Source organism: Castor canadensis, chromosome 16 (genome assembly GCF_047511655.1).
Source record: "Castor canadensis chromosome 16, mCasCan1.hap1v2, whole genome shotgun sequence".
NCBI classification, from domain to species: Eukaryota; Metazoa; Chordata; class Mammalia; order Rodentia; family Castoridae; genus Castor; species Castor canadensis.
The window spans coordinates 43726206-43749163 of NC_133401.1; the positions used below are offsets into that span (position 1 = coordinate 43726206).

Here is a 22958-nt window from a genome sequence, read left to right on the forward strand (position 1 = left end):
TCAGGGGCTGACAGCACAGGACTGGCTCCTCTGATGAGATCTTCATGGCTCAGTATAGGGTCCTGAGGGCCATGGCCATGGCAGCTTTGGCCAGGTGAAACTGGCTACCACAGTCTCCTGGGGACCCAGGTGGCAGTGAAAGTCTGAAGAAGGAAAACCAAAACTCCCACATTGCATCTGAAATGTCTGCACTAAAGTCTTTGCAGCACCCAAACATGATCAAAAACATCAAACATGGTGGAAATAGTGGACCACCTCTACCTGGTGATGGATCATTGCAGTACAAGGGCCCTCCTGCAGCAGATCCAACAGGCCTGGGTATTCAAGCAGATCCCAGTGCACCAGGCTCTGCTGCCAGGAGAACTGCATCATACACAGGGACCTGAACCCTATCAACATCCTGTGCGCAGGGTGTCCTGACATCATAGTGTGGGGGATCACCTGGTGTGGACTCAAAACAGCAGCAGGAAGGAGCCAAGTAAAAAGTTCTTGCTGCTGTGTGCCCAGCACACCCAGCAAAGGCTGCTGTCCAGCACAGGAGTGAGGTGTGCAAACTGCCATAGGCCTCTCCCCATGGGATTCCAGTCAAGGGCATATGGCACTGAGTTGTGCAGAGTGGGGGGTGGAGAGCTGAGAGGTTGGCCAAAGCTGCCTGGAGAAGAGAAACCCCATCCAACTTCCCTGTGGGGAACCTCAGAGATGGTTTTGCCTGGGACACTACTCTTTCCTTGCTGGTCTATTCTTTTCCTATATGTTTCTGGGGGTTAACAGAGATGGTTCTTAATAAATTCCTGTTTCTTGCATCTCTTATAATAAAATTGATGCTCCTGCAAGATTGAAACAAATGTTTCTATGTAGTATACATATTACATATAAAATGATATATGCAACATACATAACTTAAAAAGCATAATTTCAAAATGAGCCCTGTACTCCTCCAACTAACTAAAAAATTTTGAATTTTATCAAGACCATTTTCTCCCTGTGTCCCCTTCACAATTCTTTTGTCATCAGAGAAAGGGAAGGATTAGGAGGATTTCCCAGTAAGAGAAAAAGGGGGAAAAATTCTCCACTCTGCTTCCCAATTTCCACGCAAGTCACAGGAAGTTGATATTCACAATCTAAAGCAAGGGGTTTCACAAAAAAAGCTCACAAAGTGGAAGTTTAGCAAGGATTTATTCAGAAAAACAGGGTAAAGCGTCACTAGGCACCTCCCAGAAGCCCTGTTCTTAAAAACATCACCAACACCACCTTGGAGGGCAGACATCAAAATGAATTTTGAGGAGACACAAACATTCAACCCACAGCAGATGGTTCTCACAGAGAGGGGGGTGGTGTGAGGTCCTTCTCCCAGGCTGGACAGCAGCAGCTGTAGCACTGCCACACCTGCATCTGAGGACAGTGCATGTGCCTCTCTTGGTTCAGTAAAGTCACTTGGACTTAAGCTGGGCACCTGTGGCTATACCCCTAATCCTAGATACTCAAGAGGCAAAGATCAGGAAAATCATGGTTCGAAGCCAGCCTGGGCAAATAGTTAGTGAGACCCTATTTTGAAAAATCCATCACCCACACAAAAAAAGGGATGGTGGAGTGGCTCAAGGTATAGGCTCTGAGTTCAAATCCCAGTACTGAAAGAAAGAGAGAGAGAGAGAAGGAGGGAGGGAGGGAGGGAAGGAGGGAAGGAGGAAGGAAGGAAGAAAAAAAAGAAAGGAAGGAAGGAAGGAAAAAAGAAAAAGAAACAAGGAAGAAGGAAAGAAAGGAAGAAAGAAAGAGAGAGAGAGAGAGAGAGAGAGAGAGAGAGAGAAAGAAAGAAAGAAAGAAAGAAAGAAAGAAAGAAAGAAAGAAAGAAAGAAAGAAAGAAAGAAAGAAAGAAAGAAAGAAAGAAAGAAAAAAGAAAAATGGCCTGGCATGGGAAGTCTTTGGTCCCCTTAATCGTGCCTCTATTGAGAGCTTCTGCCAAATGCAATGTTTCTGAAAAAGGCCCCAGACTCTCCTTGGAGGCTTTGACATTGAGAAGTTTTATGTGACATACCCTTGACTATTCAAAAAGCCTCCTCACAGTAAAAGTCATCAGATCTATTCTCTGGATTTCCAGAGAATATGAGAATATCAATAATAGGAATGAGTTACAGGGGAAAAGGAGATATTTTTGACTCACTGTAAGGAATTACCTTGCTAAGAAACTGAATAAAGTAGTGAGCCATTACTGACAGTAGTGAGATCCCTGTCCCAGGATGTCTGTAAGTAGATAGCTGATGGCCATTTGCCAGGTTTACTGGAGGTTGGCTAAGACTAAGTGAGGGGTTGAGGCACTGTTCTGGCATTTCACTGGCATGTGGACTTCGTGAGATGAGAACAGGGACTGCATCTGCTTATTCAGGATCTTATGGCAAGTGCTTGGCCAATGCTGGGCAGAAGACATTGGTTGCATCGTTTTTGAACAGGATAGTGAAAGGATGAAGGAAGGAAGGAGATTGAAGTTCCATGTATTCTTTGCCTAGCACACATCCTGTTGTAGAGCAGCAAAAACTCTCCTTTCAGGGTGTCTACGTGACCCTGAGAATTCTTTTCTTTTCCCATGAATCCAAGATAACTTTCTCACTAGCTAGAAAACTTGATCCTCTATGAGCTTCAGTTTCCAAATTTCAGAAACAACATCTCAATTTATGGCTAAACTAGGCTCTAAAAATATTATAACTGGGCTGTTCTCAGAGCATATAACAACATAACAAGGCATTGAAGTTCTGAGCTTTGGATTCAGTTGACTATTACTTTAAAAATGTGACCTGGCCTGGATATGGTGGCATACACCTTGGTCGCAGCTCCTCAGGAGGCTGAAGCAGGGGAATCATGAGTTTGATATCAACCTGGGCTATATTGGGAGACCACATCTCAAAAAAACAAAGGTATGACCTTGAGCAAATGGCCTCCTCACATTGCTCTCAACCTCAGTTTTGTCACCTGTAAAAGAAGGGTAATGACAAAACACTCAACAGTACATTCAAATTCTAGTTAAAATTTCTATTTCATATGGTTGTCTCACAGCCCTGGGTAGCAGACTCTATTCTTTTTTCAAAATAAATTTTTATTAGGATATATTCATTATACAGGGGAGTTTCATTATGACAGTTCCAAATAGGTTTATATTGTACATTGGTTAGACCTCCCCCTCAACCCCTTCCCTGCCCCCACTTAAAGCAATTGCAAGAGGTTTCTTTGTTCTATTTCATATAAGTTTATAAAGTCCATTAACCAAATATCCTCACTTTAATCTTCTTAATTCAATCTTCCTCTCCCACAATTACCCTCCCCCCACATACACTGTACCCATTTAACAAAGTCCTGTCTTTGTTATTAATATTTAAGTCAATTTTTTAAGGGGTTTCTCAACGTATCCCTGCTGTGGGTATACTTTACTTTGGTCCATTCAACCCCTTCCCCTTCCCCTTCCCCTTTTACCTCCCACCTCACATTTTTCAACAGCTTTCAATAAACATCCTTATATCCTCTACCTTCACAGATGTTATATATTACGATATCGTTGATGCTCTATTATTCTCTTTTCCTTTACCTTCTTCCCTGAGTTCCATAGAGGAGATCCACTGTTACAAATATGATAATGAGTTTGAACATGCTTGGTTTTGTGCATATGTTTATCTTTAGGATCTGTCTTCCATGTATGAGAGAAAACATGCAACCTTTGTCTTTCTGAGCCTGGCTTACTTCTCTTAACATGATGTCCTCCAATTGCATCCATTTGACTTCAAACCATATGTCATTATTCTTCATGGCTGAGTAGAACTCCATTGTGTATGTATACTACATTTTCTCGATCCATTCAGGGAGGGCATCTGGGTTGTTTCCATAGCTTGGCTATTGTGAACAGTGCTTTGATGTACAATTGTCTCTATTGTATTCTGACTTATGTTTCTTTGGATATATGCCCGGGAGTGGTATCACTGGATCATATGGCAGTTCTATCTTTAGCTTTTTGAGGAGTCTCCATAGTGCTTTCCATAATGGTTGTACTAATTTAGCAGACTTTATTCTACGCAGCTGATAACCCCTAAGCTGCTAGTCCTGGGCTCAAAGCTCCATGGCAGCTCAAATTGTGGTCGTAGAAAATAGGTTTAGGAAGTCTGAGCTCATCAGTCAGTTGTAGGCAGCAAAGGCTGACAAGGCTGTCTCCCATGGATACACATTTTAGGAAACTGTCTATCTTCAGAACTCCTTTATGGGCCACACAGTTGGGAGAGAGGGCTGTCTTGTAAAGACTTCACGTGGCCCCCAGCCAAAGAAGCAAGTTTTGTATGAGAGGTGGGACCAGAGAGATTGTTGGTATGTGGACGTGTTTAGAGACTTGGGTCCCAGTTGGAAAGGGAGGGAGAGGAGGGCAGCCACAGCCGTGTGAACCCAGCAGGCAAGGGAAGCCCTCTAGTATAGTAGTATGGTCTCACAGGAGTTCAGGGCCTGCTGGGTTATGGAGACTTCCAGGAAGGAGACAGTTCTGGTGCCAAAGTTCTTGGCATCCTACTGCCTTCTGCCTGTCTGGGTTTCTGCCCATAATCCCAGAGGATTTCCCTGAGGCTGGAAAGTTTTAAAGATCTAGATCACCAGCACCATGAACTAGAGTGGAGACTGGCACCCTGTGTGGCTAGTTTCTGGGCAGCGTCTGTTCCCTTTCATCTCTGCCCTCCAAGGAGGGCATCCTGGAAAGCCCTCGGGTCATTTTGCGAAGGGGCTTGTTCATTTCATTGTAGAAACATTTATTGCTCATTCACTCTGTGCCATACCTGAAGCTAGATTTGGGAAATACAAAGAAGAGGAAGACTTATCCACTTGATCAGACAAATGTTGATTTACTGGCTTGGTACTAAATACTGTGCTAAGTTTGTGGGACAAAGTCGTGACTATTCATTCCTCCTACTAGCACACATTGAACTTGTGTCCAGTTATATTGGGAACAAAGATATATCTGAGCCTGTTTCCTACCCTTGGGGAGGTCCCAGTCCCTGGGACAAACAGACACACAAAAGCAGCAGTGTGTGAACAATGCCATTACAGAGATATGAGGAAAGGGCCAAAATTTGCTTCAGAACTCTGAGATATTCCTCACACAAGGAGACACCAAGGTGCAATTAGTGGCCCATGGCAGGCAGAAATGGGCCTGACATGGTAGAGAAATGGTGTAGATGAGGCTGAGGGTGCCAGTGCATGGGTCCCAAGGACATGGGAGTAGGAAACATACAAAGATGCTTCCATGCCTGATTATGGGGGCCTTGCTGGGGTGTCTGAGGTTGACACTCAATTAAGGACAACAGCTATCTGTTGACTGATTTTAACTCGGGAAACAACATGTGGTTTATGAGAATCCACTAGGCTGTTGGATGGGTTGTGGACCTTAGAGGATGATACAGAGTGGCAGAGATGTCAGAGAGAAGCAGTTGCTATCCTGATAGAATGAAGGCCTGTACTGGATTGGGGAAACACTAGAGATTCAACTCTGAGCTCCCCTCCTCCCCTACCATGACCTATGTCTCCATCTCCTGCCTTTAGCACCCAGAATGGTGTCAGGGCTGCAGACACCATAGAGCTCCATGAATATGTGGGAAGCAACAAGTTGTCATTAAAAACTGTGCCCCAAAGCTGTGCCCACAAGGCCATTGCAGGCCTTGCGGGGAGGGACAGGAAGGACCAGAACAAATCAAGGCTCTGTAGTCTCTGCCTTCCCACTATTTCAGCCAGGCTGGCTATCTTTCATTTCTTTATGCTTTTTGTCCATTTTCCTGCCTTTAGCCTCCCTATATGCTGTACCATTTTCATGGAATTCTTTCCCTTTCTTTCTTGGCCTGGCTAACTTGTAATGTAGCTTTGGATGTCACCTCAAATGTCACATCGTCAAAGAAGATATATATGTTTTCCACTATACTGTAAGTTCCTTGAAGACAGGCATCTAATCTGTTGTGTTCATTATGGAACACACAGCTACTAGTCCAGGGTCTAGTACATAGTAGCACCTCTATCAAACTTTTGTTGGAGAAATGAATGAAGAAATAAGAACTTGTAAGGGAGGGGGTGGGGGCAGGGGGGGAGAAATGAACCAAGCCTTGTATGCACATATTAATAATAAAAGAAAAAGAAATAAGAACTTACCACATGTTCCCATTCATTTATATTTGTTGAGTACCTGATGGGGACCAATCCCCACGCTAACTTCCAGTAACACACTGGTGAACATTAACAGGCATGCCCAACTTCATGGAGCTGATGATTTAGGGAGTTGGGTGCTCTGAAAAACAGAGATGAGTTCTATGGGAAGCTAGGCAGAAGGAGCCACTCTAGACAGAGGTCAGGAAGAGCTGTGTCAAGAAAACAATGCTAAGAGTAGGGGGCTCTAGGAGTGAGCATGTGGCTCAAGGACAGGGAAGGAGAGGCATTATAAAAGGAACAGAGGGAAGACCAGTGTGGAGGGAGGTGAAATGCAGAGGACAGAAGTAGGTGTAGAGCTGGGGACAGTGAGGGATGGTCCTTATTCTAAAAGCGTGGGAAACCATTAAAGGCTGTGAGTCTGGGAGGGGAGGGGTTTCAACAAGATCGTATTAGCATTTTGAAAATGTCATTTCTACTGTGTTGGAGGACACACTGCAATGGTCAAGAAAGGATGGAAAAGACTTTTGTAGACCTTCTGGCTAGAGGGTGGTGCAGTGAGCTGGGGGTGAGCAGCAGGGAAGATGGAGAGGTGGGGAGGGAGATGAGAAGGAAGTGGGACAGTAAGGAAGAGAGAAGAATCTTCTTGTGGAGATACCCATGACCACCAGTACCACCCTACATGCACGTGCATGTGCATACACACATCCTATACACACATACACACACAAACACAGCCTCTGTTCATCTCACTTAGAACACATGGAGAATAAACTTACCAAGCTGAAGGATCCTCACAGGTCTGGATGTCTTTATTTACTAACCAGTCAGTCCTTCACTGAGGGAGCAACTGAGTTGATGAAGAAGATTTGAAACAAGCATAATAAATATGTACACTGAAATGTCTACTTTAATCTTTGTCATTTTTACTGGATAGGAATCTAAACTTCCAGACCATCTTGTTCAATACCGTGTACTCTTTGTCTGGACTCCTGGGCCTTCTTCCTTCCTCAGGAAACCCAGGCTGCTGCCCATGGCCTCAGACTCCCAGACCTTCTCCTTCTTTAATCCAAAGAGGTTTTGTTTGTTTTTTTTTTTTTTAACTCAAAGCCTGGAGCTTCTCTCTGTGTCAGGTAACCAAGACTTCTGTCACCCTCACAGCCCCCAGTTCCTTTCCCTGTCATTGACTTTGAAGCCCCCTTCCTGATTCTGCCCTCATCTGACCTGCAGTCTCCTGCTTTTTTAGGTAGAGTCCTCCTCATACTTATCCATGACTCCCAAGCCTCTTCTCTCACACCATCCTCCTTCCTGGCCTGATGCTCACCTGCCATTTTATTTTTCTTGTGTTGGATCAAACCCCATGCCCCTCTGACCAGACTCCCATGGCTAGGGGCTGTGAGTACATGGAAGGGGAAGGAGAAGGACTTTCTCAAGACCTCCAGGCTCAGGAATAGGAGTGGCAGACCCTCACTACCTGGCCTGAGCCCTGCTCACTTCCCCCTACTTCTTCCATCTCCAATCTTCCAGCAGAAGTAAGATCCACAGTGTCACCTGGGACAAGGAAGAATACTCTGAGTGTCAGAAAATGCTCCCCTGGCACTAGAATCTTGGGGCTTTTTAGCCTGTGAAACTGATCAGAGATGGAGAGTTGGCCTGTGGTGGGTGGGGGTGGGGAGGCAGGGAGCTAGCTCCCAGTAGTGAGTTCTACTTTAAATGGAGCTAGTATTCTAGGCAGAGCTACCTTCTAACCCCACAGGAAGTTGTCACCTCCATTCTATTGTGCTCTGTATGACACCGTGTACCAGGTCTCCTTGTGCAGGCACTAAGATGATCCAACAGAAATGAGGCCAGGCTCAGCAGAGGTTTAGGAAATGAGATAAAAATGTAAACGTTTCCTTTATAAAGATAAGATGCTTTTGTCCGTAGGGGATGATAAACCCTCAGAACCTGTGAAGGGTCCTCTCACCAGAAAAGCTTAGATGTGCAAAATTGTACCAAGCTCCGCGTAAAGCACCAAGCTTCTGTGCAGAGGGTCAGGACTGCCTCCAAATGGCAAGCAAGCAGGTACCAGTCCCTCTTCTCCTCACTAAAGGGTGAGGGAATCCTGGCCTCATCCTGGGTCCTGGCAGGAGGGAAGGAGCAGGTGAATAAGCCTTTTTCTTTTGTAGAGATAGTCCCTTTAAATTGATTCTTTCTATTCTCATTAAAATTGGCTCTGGAGTAAGGCTTTCCCTGGGTACAGAAGTGAGTTAGTGCTATTTACAGTGTTTCATAAGAGAAAAATCTATGTAACACACCCATGCCCTGGCCCCTGCTGACTTCTCACTGGCAAGCCAGACCCTGGGACCTTCCTAGGTCACTAGAGAGGAGAGGGTTCTACTCCTACTACACACAGAGAGACAGACAGACACACACACACACACACACACACACAGGCCAAGAGACCTATCTCTACAGTGAAAACTTGCCTGGGCTCCAGTCTTTATTGGAACACTGACCGGGGAAAAGTTAATGAAGTATCCATGATTAAAACAAAAAGAAAGCAACAACAGCAAAATCAGCATCTTATAAGTTAATGAGAGAAAAGTCTGCAGGAGCCTCCATCAGTCCAAGACTTCTCTACTCATTTAAAACATCTATAACAAACTCACCCTGCCCCCACTCTGAGCACAAGGAGTTGTTTATACTGTTAACTTGGGGGTGTTTCTCCCAGGTTTTTCCTTCAAGGTTATGAGTGAAAATAAAATGGCCTTTTATATGTTTTATTATAATTTGATTAAAAAGCGTGTGCTATGCGTCTACACACACCACTATGTGGTAGGCACCACAGTAAAGAATTAGACAGACATTCTGTACCCCTACCCTACATTACAGAAGTAATTCCAGGTGAGATAAATCTTCCCACAGGTACTGTAGATGTCTTGTTACCTAGGAGTTGTGGATGAGGTGACTTTGAACTTGGAGGCTCAGTCCTCCCCTGGTATCTATTCCCAGATCTGCCTTCCCAGTTCCTCTGACTTTCCTTCTCACGCTTGCCCTGCCCATCAACAGTTGTACAGGTGTACAGCACAGCAGGGAAGTTTCACAAGGCCTTAAGAGGGCCATCTGAGTGGGTGTGGGGTAGCAGAATGGTCCTGGGCTGGCCTTGGGTAGAAGTCACAGTAAGGTAGTGATGGTGTACCCAAAATGTTGGAGGGGGGTTTATCTTTAGAGTAATACCATCTTCCTGTCTATACCCTCTGTTTTCCCTTTTCTCTGATACCTCCAGCCTTCCTTCTCACTGAGAAGGCAACTACCTGAGGCCCAGAAGAACCAGGCAGTCACCTTTGACATGTAATGCAGTGGAAAAACTCAAAACAGTACCAAGCCCTGGGTTTTCCTGCCCAACTTCTCCAGGCCCATCCCTCCTTGCTCTCTCTTTAACACATTGAACTTCACTTGGTTTTTTTCATTGTCACCATCATACTCCCCCATGTTGCTGGGGTCTTTGTAGACTCTGCCTAGAAGGCTCTGTCCACCTAAATGTTCCCTCACTTAATTCACTTTTGTTCATCCTTCAGGTCTCCCTTCAAGCACCTATTGGTCAGAGAAGCTCACCCCGCTCCTGGCTCTGTACCCTCATTGGTCCATGCTCCCTTTTATACAGTGTGGTTATTGGATTATTGCCCATTCCTTCCACTGGCTTGTACAGTCTGTGTGAGCAGGTCTGGTTTTGCTTACCATTGTGTCTAGCACCTGTCGTCACAAAGCCTGCCACATATTAGCTATCAGTAAAAGTATGACAAGTGAATCAATCATGACTCACAGAGGAAAGCTATCCATATGGAGCAGAATCCCTGACTCTCATTTTGTGTGCTGGCCTAGCAGCATTGGTGTGGGGTGGGGAGGTCCAGGAAGTTCCTGGTGTCTGCCACGCCTGTAACTACCTGGTCAGGAAAGTGGTCTGAGCCACTTCCTTCCTGCAACAGTGGTTTTGGCTTGGGCCATGTGGTTGGAGTCAAGCAGCCCATAGCTCTAGCCACAGCTGCCTAGGTGAGGACTGATGTGCCCTGCCAAATTGCAAATGGCTGGAGGTGACAGAAGTCAACACTTTCTAAGGAGGCACAGCACAAACTTCTACCAAATAAAGGGCTTTTGTTTGGGGTGGCGGCAAGCTTGGGAGTTTCTCTTGAGAGGTTTAACTACCAAGAATTCTGGAAAAGTTGAAAAAAAAAAGAGAGAGAGAGAGAGAGCAGGACAGTCACTCTAGGGCTGGCTGTATCCCTAACTAGGCCCTGAGCTCCTGGACAGCACCACCTTCACCACCTTGGTAGCCCTGGGATTTTATGGCCAAGGACCTCACATTCCTTGCCACCCCCACACTCAGATTGTCTCCTTTGCCTCTGGGAGCTTGTGTTCACCCTTCCCACTCAACTTGGAGTAAGAACAATCCATGGGTGAGTGTAGAGAATAGTTCTTGGTTTCTCCTTAAAGCTGCAATGACTCTACAGGTAGCAGTCAGATGCCACTCAGTGCACAAACCTGCATCTAGGCCAGTTTCCTCTGTTCATTTAGCTGTGGGGCTTTAGCTTGCTGATGAAAGGGTTCATGACATCCTTGGGTTCTAGCGCTGTTGGGGGTCCTTCTGGTGAAATATCACAGCTTGGTGAAGACATGGTTTATCAGGTGGGTCAGTGACACCAGCACCTCAGATTCTAAGTCTTTCCAGAGTCTATACCTGTGTGTGTTTGGTGTCCAGGTGCTTCTAGTTACTCCAATTTGTTTGCAAAATAAACAAGCAAGACATGACCATGTCTATTTCTATGAGGTTGATTATAGAACCCAAAATAAATACCAGGCATGTACTAATGAGATGAGAAGAGAGTGGAAAATATACAGTATTTTCCGAATACAATTCAGAAAAGTTTAGCTCAGCCAATGATGATCAGAAGAATAAAAAGGGCATTTGAGGAATTGTCTCAGGCAAACTAGAGATGGAACAATTTGCATCTGCCTCTCTGACTTAATTGCATTCCATAAAAGCAGGGCCTCTCCATGTTTTTCCTTTCAAACTCATTCCTAGTGTCAAGCCTAGGGCCTGGCACCTAACAGGCAGTCAACAAACGTTTGTTGAGTGAATAAATGAATCAGAAAGGAAGTTGCAATTCTGATACCAGATATCAGATTAGAGAGTTGACCGAAGAAAAAGATGGGGAGTGATATTCAAGGAGAGATGGGTATTCTTTCTCACATGTATTGTTAGCTCTGAATTTCCTTAATTTTCACAAATAAATAGAGGAATATATTTCACTATTATAGTTTGTGGCAGATGATAAAATCTCACCCAAAAATCATAAGCAAGTAAAATAAATGCTCTATCTTGCATGAGAAACAGATTTCGTTCCTGTATTTCTGAAACCAGAAGCAGTCTCCCTGTTGTTTTTGCTCTGACCTCAGAGACATTACAGCCAGGACCACATTAGAGCTCGATGTCACGCAATTCTTATTTCTGGCAGAATGACCTGGCAGGGGCATTCTTCTAGTCCATTCATGACTCATATGGGGCAGGGACTTTGTGGTCTTCTTACCTTGTCTTTTTTTTAGTTTTTAGTACAACAGTACTCTGCAAAAGCAGGTTCATGGAAACAACACAGATGAGAGCGACACCCTGGACTGCTTAGCGTGGCTCCTCTCTTCAATAGAAACACTCTACACATGACTTGGGAAGCCAGAGTTGACTGTGGGGAGCTTAAACGATTTGATTCATATGAACAAGTCACCTATAATGTGCACAGTAGCAATGTCCCCATATTGTCAATGATACATCCATAGAAGCATTAGTCACTGTGCAAACAGAAAGAATAGGTTCCCCTACACTCAAGATAAACATGCTGAACACTAACTCCATTCACTCAGGACCTTTTGAGCTCGTTCAGGGCCCTTACCTGGCTGTTAGAATAAATACAAAGTTTTATAGCCTACTTGCTCTGTGTGACTTTGCCATCACCAAATGACACAGATTCAGATTACAAATTGCAATTGTGGGCATTGACACATGTATTTATTTATTCTCTTGCTTAGTAACCTATTATTTTCCCAGCTTGACTTCCAGAGTATTGTGGTTCCTTTACTTTTATCATAGAATTCATAAAAAACGTTTGTGTTGGGGTGCAAAAGTTTAGCATGGTTCTGTGTCTCGATGAGAGTGAGTTAAGAGGGCAGGAAGTATTGTGTACTGGTTAGAGCAGGAGTACGAGAGTTAGATTCACCTGGATGTGAATTCTAGCTGCATCGCTGACTAACTATACACTGAAGAATTAGCTTCACTTTTCTGAGTCTCCATTTCTTTATTTATAAAATGGCTGGGAAATCCTTCACCTCTCACATCTTACACTGAGCATCTCTTTTCCTTCTTATGTACTTCCCAGAATGCCAAGCATCGCATAAAGATCCTTGAGGACCAACCAAGCCTTGTGAATGAGGAGGAGGAATATAGGTGGCCTAGGAAAGAGAGATAGGCCAGGTTGCTGGAGAGGACATTTCCTACAGATAGGTTACTATGAAAGAAAGGTGTGTCTTTTTTTTTTTTTCTTCTTCAGTATTGGGGCTTGAACTCAGGGCCTTCACTTGAGCCATTCCACCAGTCCTAATTTTGTGAAAGGTTTTTCAAGATAGGGTCTCGCAAAGTAGTTCTCCAGCTGGCTTCAAACCACGATCCTCCTGATCTCTGCCTCCTGAGTAGCTAGGATTACAGGCATGAGCCACTGGAACTGGCTAAGAAAGGTGTGTTGATAGAAATGTGATAGCCAAATGGGAGTTGGGAGCAGTGGGGACAGCAGTCTATGACAAGGGTAAAGAGAGTGTACAGGGGGATGAGAGGAGAGATCGAAAGGAACTGTGTGGTAGGAAGCAGAGTGTGCAAAATTGTATAGCATGAGCGAAGAGAGGAATGATCATCATATACAGAAAATGTCAAACAAATTCTGTTACATCTCATAATACGAACACCATCTCTTTAAAAGGCACCTTCTAAGGGAGGGAGTTGTAAACCCACACCAGCCATAGAAATACATGGATTCATAACAGTTAGTTCCCAGAGGATGATAGCGTTAGTAATTGTAACTGCATTGTAAGGTTACTGTGGCATTTCACAAAATAGGTAAGGTACATTGCTTGGAGCTAGCGTAAAGCAAGTGCTTGATCAATATTAGCTATTATTATATGTACAGATGCATGGAAAGCTGTCTTGTAAGATATTATGGCAACTTATTAATAACCACAGTCACTCCTGAGTCCTAGGATTTCAAGTAAATTTTACCCTTTTGACTTTATTTCTTTATAATTTGGATTTTCCCAATAAATGGGCATCATTTTGATAAAAACTATGAAGCCCTTTTTTTTTAATTTGGCCTCGAACTTGCCATTCTCCTGCTGCAGCCTCCCAGTGTTAGGCTTACAGGTACACACTACCAAACAAGATGCTAAAGGTATTATTATTATTTTAAATAAAAAATCCATACTTAGCCATGAACTATTTCAGGAAGTGTAGTCACTAGATGTACCTCTGCTTATAACATCCTTTCCAATGATCACACTGAATAGTTTAACCCTTTAGTGCTAAAAACTTTGAAATGATAGATTTTGATTTTTTGGCTTCTAGATCTTCTATCAAGAGTTTAAGAGTCTTGAAGACAAACCACAACCAAATGTGTCCCCACCCCCACCCCCACCCTCAGGAGGATGTGAGCTTCAGCAGGGCAGGAGAAGCACTGTATTCAAACGGCTTGACATGGTGCCAGGCACACCATCGGTCCTGCATCCATACTTTTATATTGAATTAGTAAGTGAGTGAATGAATGACAAATCTAAGGGTCGAGTTTCTGCTTGTGGGGGGCGTCATACCCTAGTACATGGTAATTGAAGGCTAGCAGCATGCCAGGCCCTGATCGGAGCATTGAGGATTCCATTGTGAAGAGAAGTTTAATTACAGTGGGGAGTATAGACTTTGATCAAGTCATGACATGTGAGAGATGAATCCCAGCGGGGCAAGTGCTGAGTGCTCTGGAAGTGTATAATGGGGAGACCCAGTCTAGGCAGGGTGGAGGGGGAGTGGGAGCAGATGTGCCCAGGGAAGGACTTTGTAAGGAAGAGGCATTTAAGCTGAGACAGCGTTGATGAGGAGTGAGACAGGTCAGTAGTGCTAGTCATAGCATTTCAGTTGCTACCTAGGTGGAGAGAAAGAACAACCAAGGGAACCGCATGCACAAAGATCCTGATTTGGAAATGAACGTGTGGCCTGTGAAGATCAAAAAGAAAGCTCATGTGAGCAAGCACATGCAAGAATATTGGTGATAGCAGGGGTAGGGGTTGTACCCCTCAGGGCAGGACCATGACAGGGGTTTTAGATTTTTTTTTTTTAAATCTTGGACAGCTTTAATTTAAGGGTGACCATAATCTTATTTACATTTTTAACACATGACAGGGATGGGGTGAGGCTGAATAGAAGCGGAAGAAAGTCCAGGATACACACGATAGTCACCTGGACTCTGACTTGGTGCTGATTATCTGTGGACAGTAGACATGGAAAGAAGTGGGTATATTTTAGATATGGTTTCTAGGTAGAACTGATAAGACTTGATGCTGGATTGAAAGTGGAAGAACAACTCTATTTAACATTGAGGACTCTGTCAAAACAGCAGTCACAGTTTCTCTTCATCCCAATCTCTCCCCAACTCTGTTTGTAGTTTGATTTTTCTGCCAGGTACATATAACCATATGACATACTTGCTTTTGTATTAAAAAAAAAAAACCAAACAACCATGTACCAACTCTGCTACATGTGAATTTTCATCCTCCTTGGACCAATGGCTACCCAGGCATTGATCTCCTAAAGGCTGACAACAAAACAAAAGACCACACCAAACCATGAAGCATATTTAAAGATTACGTTCAGGTTAGGTCTACTGCCCAAAGTCATCATGGCCAAATTCAATTCACAGGGGCACAGAAGCACATCCCACCTTTTGTAGTGGAATATGTTGCAAAGACACATGGCAAAGGGTGCAGATATATAATTCTACAATAGGGAGGGAGCAAAGATTAAGGAACAATAATGCAGACTACCAATATGACTGCCAGGTATAGTGTGACCAACCATGGGATGGAAGTGGAATAGGACCAGATTCAAATTTGGACCTGATAAACCCAGTGAGGTTGATAATGGCAGTGTAACTAGTTTAACCAAATGCAGACTGTAGTGGCTAATGTAATTGGAATGTCTAAGAGGGATCTTTAGAGCTTCAGGTAAAGCTGGATCTAGGGATTCAAAAGGTTTTGTTAGGGATTTGGTTTAGCTTCTGTTTTTCAGCTCTGCTTCTTTCTCTTGGCTTCATTCACAAATTTCTTTCACATGGTGGCAAGAGGCCCCTGGCAGCCTTCGAGTCACCCTTCACTTGGTAATGACAGTTAAGAAGGACTTTTCTTTTCACCATCCATTCATCAGCCTAAGGACTGATAGATGCTATTTTACCTATGTCATATACCCCTCCATGAATCAATCATAGTGGCCTGGGTGACTGCGTACTATGATAACCCCTGGCTCATGTACCATCTCTGGGGTTGGCTATCTGGGCTGTGGTTAATGTAGGAATGACACCAGGAAGGAAGCAAAAAAAAAAAAGAATTGGAAAGCATGAGGACAGACAAAAATCTGTTACAACAACTGTTCTGTAGGGAGGTTAAGAAGGTGGTTGAATCTAAGGATTTGGAGTTCATTAGCTAAATCCAAGACAGAAACACAAATTTAGAATTCTCTGTAGCAGAGGGTACCAGAGACCTAGGAACGAGTGTGAAAGAGGAAGTAAGTATGAGAGTAATAAGGGAAGACAGCCTACTCTATAAAATGAACACACATTTTATGTAACCAATGAATTTGCTAAGAATGTTTTAGAACCTTCTGGCATATCAGGAGGAAATGCATGTTTTTAAAACAAACACTTGTGTAGCACTTACTATGTGCCAGGCACTGTGTGTGTAGACTTTGCAAGTCTATACACATTTAATCCTCACAGTAATTCTATTACGCTGATAGCACTGTTATCTCCATTTTATAGATGAGGAGACAGAGACATGGATTGATTAAGAAACTTGTTCAAAGTCACACAAGTAGTAAGTCAAACAGTTCATGTTCAAATCATGAAGTCTGGCCTCAGAGTTCTCATGATTAAGACTTTATGCAGTTAAGAACTTCCTAGAGAGTGTGAACCTTTTGTCTATCTCCCTTCTCCATAACCCTCCCAGATTTTCACCTGCTGCTTTGGAGCTGTGGTGGGGTACACATGTGGTTTGGCTCCTTTGAGACTATGTCTCTGAGGATGTAAACTGAGAACACAGACCACGGAGGTTAGTGGAGTTAACTTAGGGAGTGTTTGCCATCAGGAGAAACAGATGCTGTTTAAGTCAGGAAAAAAAAAAAAGAGTGTTCACTCCAAGCCCGGCTTTAGAAAGCCTCTTTGTTTTATGACTCTGGGTGCAAGCAACCCTTTCAATTTTGTGTTTTGGATTCCAGCCATAGGAGGCCGTCTTTAATGTAGCAGATGGCTGGAGACAGGCGAGCCAGGTTCCTATACTCCACAATAAGCTGCCTTCCCCAGAGAGGACTCTCCTAATTAGAAAAAGAGAAGAGATGATAACTTAACAGTAGAGGCACACCATGTGCAAAGCAACCACTGTCTTAAGCATCTGCAGACACCTGGATGTCAGGAAACCTTTTGAGAATCCAATGAAATCTATGGGATTTTTTTTTCTGTGGAAAATTTGGACATAGGTATACACTCAACATGTGCACAGGAATTCTAGGGGGCTTGTGGATTGTCTGCTGTCAGCCCTAAAGCTTCCAGGAGTCTGTGGCCACCGGATTCTTGTGCTTTGACCGGAGGCAGCAAACATTCTTTTCCTTTTCCTTTTTCTACATGCTATCATGGCAACTTCTGAGTTGTGAAAATAAAGAGATTTAGCTGTGGATTATTAGGGAAACATTTCACATTAGGACACCAGAATTTTCCTGGAAAAATCCTTCCAGATAGTCTATACAATTGCTTCAGTGCAATCGCTAGTTGGCAAGGAACTTTGGTTCACTCTCTTAGAGACAAGCGTGAAAGTTCTTCTGACCAATTGTAAAGGTGATTTTTTTTTTTTTTTTGCTCTCTGGACTGTGGAGTGTGTTTTTACTCATCATTTCTTTGCAACCTCACTCTTCCTGGAACTTTCCTGGGGCTCACTGTGGTTCTTGCACTGTTTCCAGTAATAAGTGTGAGGGGCATTTGAAGACTATACCAGGACTGTAGCTTGGAATGGAAGCTTTATTGCATCTGTCGACCCTTCCTGGAGAGGGCATACACACTGAGACAGTTCTTTTTCTGACAGTTCTTTCTAAGACAGTTTGAGGAAGTGAGACGTCTTTGAGGTGGCTACCAGGACCCCTTTAGGTCCCTGTGATGTTCATTTGCTGATGTTTCTATGCTGGGTGATGCCTCCAAATATCATCACATTCTTCAGTTCCACTGAATGTGTGGGAGTTATTTAGGGAGAACCTAGTGAGCTACAGCCAAGTATGGAATTGAGATTGAGATATTTATGAGGGATATTCAAATCCAAACCAATTTGCTTCAATAACCTTACATTTAAAAACAAAACTTAAAAAATACGAATTTAATTAGTTATTCCAATTCTTGATATTACATGTATTTTCCTACCTTTCCTGAAAAGTAGCCAGTTCCTGGATAAACTTGAATCTGGAAAATTCAAGTTGAGGGTAAGACATTGTATTAGTTTTGTTGTTGTTGTTATTATTGTTGTTACTGTAACAAATACCTGAGATAAACAACTTAAAGGAAAGATTTATTTATTTATTGGCAGTACTGGGGTTTAAATTCAGGGATTCACATTTGTTAGGGAGGCACTCCACTGATTAAGCCAAGATTTATTTTGGCTCATGGTTTCATACCATCCTATTTGTGACAACCAAAAAAATCTTTAAATTGCCAAATGTTTTCTGGAGGCACAGTCACCCCTGGCTGAGAACACTGACCTAAATTATTCAGAAAAAGTTTTCTTTACCAGTAAAGTAAAACTGAGTACTGAAGCTATTACCTGATCCTGTTGATCAGGTGAGTGCTACACTGAGAAAGCCTCACTGATGACATCTATGGTGCTCAGATCATTCTGTTCTACATTTGTTTTTCCATCCAGTTGACTGACAAAAGCAGGGGTTTCTTTTTTTCCATTCCTATGGCTCTTGCAAGCCTGATTATTTGTTGTTTGAGACTCTTCTTGACTGCTATAAAGATAGTAAGCAGAGTTGGCGCAGGTGTCTCATGCCTGTAATCCCACCTACTCAGGAGGCAGCGATCAGGAGGATCATGGTTCAAAGACAGTCTGGGCAAAGAGAAAATACCTCGGCTGGCAGAGTGGCTCAAGAGGTAGAGCACCTGCCTAGCAAGTATGAAGCCCAGAGTACTACCCCCAGTACCACCAAAAGATAGTTAGGGAGCACCCTGATTTCTATGCCTTCGTGGCCTGGATAATTTCTCAGTCTCCTGGAAGGCTGCTAAAGTCTCCAGTCCTCTTCCAACTAAAGACCTAAGCTGAGTCCACAAAGCAACTCAGAAAGACTGGAGTCTCTGGTTGATGTGATCAGTGTGTAGGCACATAGTTCAGGAAGTAAAACTGTTGGCTTTAGGATTATAAATGTCATTATGGAAAGGATTCTTGTAATCTCAAATTGTTCTTACATATATGCAAACAATGTGTTTGGGGAAGGAATTTATTGGTTGTTTGAAGTGAGGAGTGGCTCCAGTGTATAGAATGTTTAAACCAAACATTATGGCTTAATATGTAGTTGAATATTATGTTCTGAAATATTCAACAAAGCACTCTGCAAACATCAATTCTGAAGAAAAAAAAAAAAGAGGTATTCTCCAAGGTAGGATTATAAGCACTTCTGGGAGCTGTAAAGTCATGCAGGCTCCAGAAATATGTACTTTTCCAGGGTTGGAAACTTCTGAATTAACAACAAATAATCAGAAAGTGTAACAAAGAGTTAAAGTACACAGACTTTACTTTCACAAGGTTTATGATGTAGTAAAGAAGTTTAAGATGTAGACCTGAGATTGCAAACTGATGGCTGGCAGGCTAAATTGGGACCATGGATTTGTTTTGTTTGGCTTGTACAGGGTTGGCCTCCTGAATGTCTGAAAGGGGGAGAGAAAGGCGGAGGGGAGGTCCAGGGAGTGGAAGAGAGAAGAAAGAGGTTGCTAAACAGATAAAAGTGAGATTTTTTTTTTCACATAAAAATACAAATTTCCAGTTTCCTTTGAAAAATCAGATCTGCCAACACTGGACCCTTCTTCCCACATTTCTCCCTGCTAACAGTTGGCCAGAGTGGAACAGCAGTTGCTGCCTTTGGTAGGCATGCTCTGGTTCCCCACTCTGGCCCCCTTCACTCCCTCACCAGTCCTCTGTCACCATTCGAGATGGCCATTTCAATGCTGTGCCTTCTGTAGCATTTCTTCAGCTTCTTGCCTATGGAAAAAAGCTGCTAGAGCTGGAGCCAAAAAGAAAAAAAAGAAAAAGGCAGTTACTCTATTTGCATGTCAGTGAGATGACCCTGGCAATGGAGGTGGAAATAAAGGTGATGAGAAATTGTAAGATTTAGGATATACAGTATTTAGAAGGTAGATTTAATATGGTTGATACATGGGATAAGAAACGATCAAAAAATGATTCCAGGCCCAGCTGGCTGGCTCAGGCCTATAATCTCAGCCTCTCTGGAGGTGGATAGCAGTTGAGGCCAGCCTGAGCAAAAAATCAGTGAGAGCCCATCTCAATAAGCCAGTCTTGGTGATATGAGCTTGTCATTGCAGTTACTCAGGAGGTTGTAGATAGGAGAATAGCTCAGAGGCCATCTAGGCAAAAATGCAAAAAACGCAAGCGACAAGGCAAATAAAGCCTGGGGCTATGGCCCAAGTGGTAGAGCGCTTGTCTAGCAAGCTCGAGATTCTAGGTTCAAACTCCACTACCGGCAAAAAAAAAAAAAAAAAAAAAAAATCCCAATTCTGATTTTTACTTATTAAAGAAAAAAAACCTAGAGTGGAACAGTGGAAAATCAGAATTGATTAAGATAAAAACACAAATATTTAAAAGCTTTTCTTAGCTAGTGTTGTCCAAACCAGGTGCCCCAGGTAGTAACAGTGTCAGATTTGGGGAAATGCCGACACTTTTGGGAATTTGGAGGAGAAAAGCCTCAGTTACTAAGAGAAGAGTGAAGGCTATAGCTTGTGGATGGCCTCTCCGTGGCTCAGTGGCCCCATCTGTCCAAGCCTGAGGACCCACGGATCTCCCTCTTCCCAGGAGGTGCAGAGGGTGTGCAGCTGAACCACTGGGTGTGTGCCCTAGAGGTTGCACGGTCCTCTCGCGGACCTCCAGAGTCGGGCACTCCCTCCATTTGCACAGATCTGCAAGGGCTCTAAGATTTTCCTCCCGGAGGGGATTTCATGGATGCATCTGGTTAGGAAGCTGTAAGAAGTCCAGAAAGTAGATTTGGAGCTATTTTTGCACAAAAATAAGCCTCTCTTTGTGTTTCAAATCATTCGGATTCAAATGACAAATAAAGTAGCAAACTGGTATCCAAGAGGTCTTCGGGTACACTTTATGACATGGAACCTGCAATGGTTCGTGTCAAGGACAATTGCTCTAATACTATCTGGGTTCCTTTGCTCAGTGCCTGTAGCTCACTCCCACGCGCAGGCCTGCTCACAGGGGCAAGAAGCCTCGGGAGGATCGGAAGTCGGGTTTGCGGGCGCAGAGCCAAACGCGGAGGCTTCCTCCGGCCGCCGCGGCCAGGCAACACTGGATTCACCAGGGCTGACACTCGGGCCTAGTGCGCATGCGCAGACCCCCTTTCCCCCCCACCCCCCCCGCCATCGGGGCGTCTTTCCAGGCTCCCTCCCTCCTCCCTCCCTCCCTCCGTCATCCGGGTCCTGGCGAGCGGGCGCCGTGCGCGTGTCCCGCGGCCGAGCTGCTAATAAAGTTGCAGCGCGGGGAAGCGCAGCGGCGGCGCGGGGAGAGCGCTCCCAGCCGGCGGGTGAGTGAGTGAGGGACTCAGGGGCGAGTAAGTTAGCAGGGCCGGGAGGCTGCAGCTCGGCCCGGACGCGGCTAGTCTTCGGGTCCTAGCGCGGGACTCGGGCCGTGGCGGGGGCGTTGGGTTGCGGGCGGGGCGGAAGCAGTCGGGGGCTGCGGGCGGGAGGTAGGCCAGGCCCTGGCCTGCCCGGTCCAGGCGACCGGGATGGAGTGGCCCGACCCGGCTGTCCAGGCCACGTTTGCGGCCCAGGCGTCCAGAGGCAGGGCCGGTGTTGGCCTTCGTCCCAGTCCCACCAGTCCCGCCCGAACGGTGGAGGCAGGCACTGGGCACGACCTAGAGGTGCTCCCTCCGTGCGGCTTCTGTCCTGAGGAGCAGATTGCTACCCCTGTTGCCTCTAAGCACCACCCTCGATGCACACCCCTGGTAGGATTGTGGGGCTCGGCCGAACAGCTTGGTCTGCTGCACCGCGAAGCTGTCCAATTGCCTGACGAATCCGTGCCGCCGTCGCTTTGTGTTTCCAAGATAAGGATCCACGCTTATCGGTGGGAATTACACTCTGAGTAGTGGTGACCTGTTCCTGCACTCAGCTGCTAACTTAGATCTGGTTTCCACCACTTGCCTAATCAGTGTTTGAGCATTGCAAAGATTTCTTTTATTTGTAAACTTGGCGTACGCTGCAAAGGAGAATACTCAAGCAGTGTCTCTTTGCCTTCACTTCAATATTAGTAGTCAAATTCATATTCCGGGCTCTCCCCCCCCTCCTCCCCCTTTTCTTCGCTTCCTTTTTCAGCTGCTGTTAGTTCGTGGAGTTTGGAGCCTAAGCTTTCAAAAGTCCCATGTGGCGCCTGTCTTAAGTCGGAGCATGCTCAGTAGCCAAAACATTTTGGTTGCAAAAAAGAGCTGGGGCCAGAATAGTCCGGGTGTTTGAGGTTTGCCTACTTCCTAACCAAATGTTCCGCGATTCTGGTTTTGATGCCTTTGGAGAATAGAGTCTAGGCCAACTTGGAAGTGAGGAATGGCTGAACACCCTAGGCCAGATCTTTATCTGAATTGTAAAGACAATGTTTCCTGACCAGCTGGAGGCCTGGATGCGGGGGAGGGGAGAGCGTTCCCGGCTGCTTTTGCATTTAAATGGGTGTGGTGCAAAGTATATCTTGTTTACCTTATCTTTTTGTGGAATAAGTTTTGAAGTCTGGTTCGGTTTGTCACATCGTGCCTGTTGCCTAGCACTACCCAAAGTGTCCTTATCTAGCAACAAAGACTGGGTAGGTGGAGGTTGTTGCTTGGCCTCAGAAGTTAAGAGAAAAGGGTACAGTTTTTTGTTTTTTTTTTTAACTATAGTACTTGAATTTTCTTAGAGTATCTGAATTACTACTAAGTGAATAAAGTTTTAATTAACTTGAAAGATTGAAAACTTTAGTCTCAGTAAATTTGGTAACAGTCCAAATACTTTAATATTTTGGCTAGATGCCAGTGCGGTGGTGTCATGTGGAACAGTACCTACAACTCAGTGTGTCAGTTCACACCGATGTGAATATTATTAAGCTCCTATAAGTAAGATCCTGTAACAAATTATATTCTTCCTTTTATACCTTTGGTAACTTTTTCCCCCTCTTCATGAACCGTGAAATTATAAAAATACAAAACAACTCAAAAATGGCTATTTAGCAAGATCTACCCTTCATAAAGATTG

The 22958-nt window shown here is 44.3% G+C and overlaps 1 protein-coding gene across 2 annotated transcripts in view; it reads left to right on the forward strand.

The window, feature by feature from the left end:
• The first annotated feature begins 21155 nt into the window (after positions 1 to 21155).
• Smad5 (SMAD family member 5) overlaps positions 21156 to 22958 on the forward strand; it is a 47091-nt gene continuing 45288 nt past the window's right edge. For both annotated transcript variants that reach the window (XM_020180909.2, XM_020180910.2), the window contains exon 1: positions 21156 to 21268. The gene's annotated coding sequence lies outside the window, so the exon portion shown is untranslated. The remainder of the gene's footprint in view (positions 21269 to 22958) is intronic.